At 50.2% G+C, this 4,366-nt stretch overlaps 1 protein-coding gene across 1 annotated transcript in view; it reads left to right on the forward strand.

Annotated features, from left to right (window-relative positions):
• Positions 1 to 709: 709 nt before the first annotated feature.
• plxnb3 (plexin B3) overlaps positions 710 to 4,366 on the forward strand; it is a gene marked incomplete at its 3' end in the record, with an annotated part of 68,627 nt that continues 64,970 nt past the window's right edge. The window contains 1 exon segment of the mRNA XM_029428119.1: positions 710 to 845.

Below are 4,366 nucleotides of genomic sequence, written 5' to 3' on the forward strand. Positions count from 1 at the left end.
ACTCATAATATGTTGGAAAAATGGGGGGTACAGGGACGGGTGGGGGTTAGGCTTCTAAATAGAACAGCGGGGCGGCCACCTCAGAGCAAGGCACTTCACAACGAGTGGAAAGTAGTAAATGTAAATATGAGTATTTGTTAGTTTTGTCAGGCAGCATCAGGTTATTGGTTCTCTTCCCTCAGAGGAGCCAGGCAGCAGCAGGTTGTTGGTTCTCTTCCCTCAGAGGAGCCAGGCGGCAGCAGGTTGTTGGTTCTCTTCCCTCAGAGGAGCCAGGCAGCAGCAGGTTGTTGGTTCTCTTCCCTCAGAGGAGCCAGGCAGCAGCAGGTTGTTGGTTCTCTTCCCTCAGAGGAGCCAGGCGGCAGCAGGTTGTTGGTTCTCTTCCCTCAGAGGAGCCAGGCGGCAGCAGGTTGTTGGTTCTCTTCCCTCAGAGGAGCCAGGCGGCATCAGGTTGTTGGTTCTCTTCCCTCAGAGGAGCCAGGCAGCAGCAGGTTGTTGGTTCTCTTCCCTCAGAGGAGCCAGGCGGCAGCAGGTTGTTGGTTCTCTTCCCTCAGAGGAGCCAGGCGGCAGCAGCAGGTTGTTGGTTCTCTTCCCTCAGAGGAGCCAGGCGGCAGCAGCAGGTTGTTGGTTCTCTTCCCTCAGAGGAGCCAGGCACTGAGGAGCGTTGAAAAGCCTCCCTGCACTGCGCGGAGCGGGCGGGGCCTCTGTCGGACCTGTTGTGCGGCTCTCTCTGCGGATCTCTCTGCGGATCGTGCAGGTTTCTCTCCGCTGGACTGTCTGCGGGTTTCTGGAAATCTCTCCGCGCCGGTTGGACCCCGGTGGACCGCAGAGCGGCTCGCCGAGCAGAGGTGAGTCTAACCCGGATCACTCTGTCCCCTTTTCACGGCTCCAACTTGTCCCGTGCTGCAGCTGCTGCAGGAAGGAAGGAGCGTGTGAGAGTCAGGCGTGTCTGATAGCCACGCGCCAGACTCTTTTAGAAATCTGACCGTTTTAAATGTTCTTGCCTATCTGTCTATTCCTAAAAGTGAAAGAAACGAATGAATATATCTTCAGAAACGAGGTGAAACGTTCTTTCATTCGGCTCTAACTACCTGATGAAATGTCCGTTATCAGTGTCGGTTCTGCGGTTGGAATCCGGTTGGTAGCTGTTAAAACAAAGCGGCGCAGCCTGCAAAGCAGCGAGTTTAAAAGTTAGATTTGTGTAACTGTGTCTGGTGGGTGGATCGTAAATGAGCAGAATATTACAGCAGAGTCGGAAGATTTAAATCTGCACTTCACGGTTTTATATTAATACTTTAATACTGCGTGTGTGTGTGTGTGTGTGTGTGTGTGTCGGGTGTTCCCAGCCTGTCCTGGCACGGTACGGCTCCATACTGAATAGCTGACATTCCAACACGCACGCACACACACACACACACACACACACAGGAAGTTGATGAACCTGCTCAGAGACAGAAGATGAAAACTTTCAAGTAATAACTGAACAGTGCGTGTGTGTGTGTGTGTGTGTGTGTGTGTGTGTGTGTTGACTCAACACTTTGTAACATTTCAGATAAATGTCTGGAGGCCTTTGTGTGAATGAAGCAGGAACATTACAGGGCCGTCTGTCTAACCACAGAAGAAGAACCGATCACGTGTTTACAGTTCAGGGTTTAATATTAAACATAAAAACGCTCCTGATCAAGCCCCCAGGAAGAGCGTGAAATTAAAACTTATGTGTCAGTCACCTGGCGCCATGGGGCCTAAAAATACTTTTTCTGTTGACTTACAAAAAGATTTTCAATTGACAAAGAGACGTTGAGGTAAATCTACTCCCCAGTACGAACACTTGAACAGCCTGATTTAAATCATCAGGTCCCAAAAGTTGTAAAACCCAGAGTTATTTTCCTCCAGTCATGTGGATTTTCAGAGTCCAGGTGTTAGTCTGGGTGTGTATTCAGAGTCCAGGTGTGAATCCAGATGTATTCAGAGTCCAGGTGAGAGTCCAGGTGTAATCAGAGTCCAGGTGTGAGTCCAGGTGTAATTAGAGTCCAGGTGTAATCAGAGTCCAGGTGAGAGTCCAGGTGTAATCAGACTCCAGGTGTGAGTCCAGGTGTAATTACAGTCCAGGTGTAATCAGAGTCCAGGTGAGAGTCCAGGTGTATTCAGAGTCCAGGTGTGAGTCCAGGTGTATTCAGAGTCCAGGTGTGAGTTCAGTTGTGTATTCAAAGTCCAGGTGTGAATCCAGCTGTGAGTCCCAAGTGTATTCAGAGTCCAGCTGTGAGTCCCAAGTGTATTCAGAGTCCAGGTGAGAGTCCAGGTGTAATTAGAGTCCAGGTGTAATTAGAGTCCAGGTGTAATCAGAGTCCAGGTGAGAGTCCAGGTGTAATCAGAGTCCAGGTGTGAGTCCAGGTGTAATTAGAGTCCAGGTGTAATCAGAGTCCAGGTGAGAGTCCAGGTGTAATCAGAGTCCAGGTGTGAGTCCAGGTGTAATTAGAGTCCAGGTGTAATCAGAGTTCAGGTGAGAGTCCAGGTGTGAGTCCAGGTGTTTTCAGAGTCCAGGTGTGAGTTCAGTTGTGTATTCAAAGTCCAGGTGTTAGTCTGGGTGTGTATTCAGAGTCCAGGTGTGAATCCAGGTGTAATTAGAGTCCAGGTGTAATCAGAGTCCAGGTGTAATCAGAGTCCAGGTGTGAGTCCAGGTGTAATTAGAGTCCAGGTGTAATCAGAGTCCAGGTGTAATCAGAGTCCAGTTGAGAGTCCAAGTGTATTCAGAGTCCAGGTGTGTAGTTCAGGTGTGTATTCAGAGTCCAGGTGTGTTCAGGTGTGTATTCAGAGTCCAGGTGTATTCAGAGTCCAGGTGTGAGTCCAGGTGTATTCAGAGTCCAGGTGTGAGTCCAGGTGTATTCAGAGTCCAGGTGTGAGTCCAGGTGTTTTCGGAGTCCAGGTGAGAGTCCAGGTGTATTCAGAGTCCAGGTGAGAGTCCAGGTGTATTCAGAGTCCAGGTGTGAGTCCAGTTGTGTATTCAAAGTCCAGGTGTGTGTTCAGGTGTGTATTCAGAGTCCAGCTGTGAATCCAGCTGTGAATCCAGCTGTGAGTCCAGATGTATTCAGAGTCCAGGTGTATTCAGAGTCCAGGTGTGAGTCCAGGTGTATTCAGAGTCCAGGTGTGAGTCCAGGTGTTTTCAAAGTCCAGGTGTGAGTCCAGGTGTTTTCGGAGTCCAGGTGAGAGTCCAGGTGTATTCAGAGTCCAGGTGAGAGTCCAGGTGTATTCAGAGTCCAGGTGTGAGTCCAGCTGTGAGTCCAGCTGTGAGTCCAGGTGTATTCAGAGTCCAGCTGTGAGTCCAGCTGTGAGTCCAGCTGTGAGTCCAGCTGTGAGTCCAGGTGTTTTCAGAGTCCAGGTGTGAGTTCAGTTGTGTATTCAAAGTCCAGGTGTGAGTTCAGGTGTGTATTCAGAATCCAGCTGTGAATCCAGCTTTGAGTCCAGCTGTGAGTCCAGGTGTGAGTCCAGGTGTTTTCAGAGTCCAGGTGTGAGTCCAGGTGTGAATCCAGCTGTGAGTCCAGATGTATTCAGAGTCCAGGTGCGAGTCCAAGTGTATTCAGAGTCCAGGTGTGAATCCAGCTGTGAGTCCAGGTGTTTTCAGAATCCAGGTGTTTTCAGAGTCAAGGTGTGACTCCAGGTGTAATCAGAGTCCAGGTGTGAGTCCAGGTGTGTATTCAAAGTCCAGCTGTGAATCCAGCTGTGAGTCCAGGTGTATTCAGAGTCCAGATGTGAGTCCAGCTGTGAATCCAGGTGCATTCAGAGTCCATACATGTTGAGCTGCCTGATGAAGCTGGCCATGTTGTTGTGCTTGAAGAACTTGGGGAGGATCTCCTTGGCAAAGGTGTGAGTCCAAGGGTATTCAGAGTCCAGGTGTGAGTCCAAGTGTATTCAGAGTCCAGGTGTGAGTCCAGGTGTTTTCAGAGTCCAGGTGTGAGTCCAGGTGTTTTCAGAGTCCAGGTGCGAGTCCAGGTGCGAGTCCAGCTGTGAGTCCAGCTGTGAGTCCAGCTGTGAGTCCAGCTGTGAGTCCAGCTGTGAGTCCAGGTGTGAGTCCAGGTGTTTTCAGAGTCCAGGTGTTTTCAGAGTCCAAGTGTGAGTCCAGGTGTGAGTCCAAGTGTATTCAGAGTCCAGCTGTGAATCCAGCTGTGAATCCAGCTGTGAATCCAGGTGTAAATCCAGGTGTTTTCAGAGTCCAGTTGCGAGTCCAGATGCGAGTCCAGGTGTGGGTCCAAGTGTATTCAGAGTCCAGGTGTGAGTCCAGGTGTTTTCTGATTCCAGGTGTGAATCCAGCTCTGAGTCCAGCTGTAAATCCAGGTGTTTTCAGAGTCCAGGTGTAAGTCCAGGTGTGAGTCCA

This window comes from Cottoperca gobio, unplaced genomic scaffold (genome assembly GCF_900634415.1).
Source record: "Cottoperca gobio unplaced genomic scaffold, fCotGob3.1 fCotGob3_467arrow_ctg1, whole genome shotgun sequence".
Lineage (NCBI taxonomy): Eukaryota > Metazoa > Chordata > Actinopteri > Perciformes > Bovichtidae > Cottoperca > Cottoperca gobio.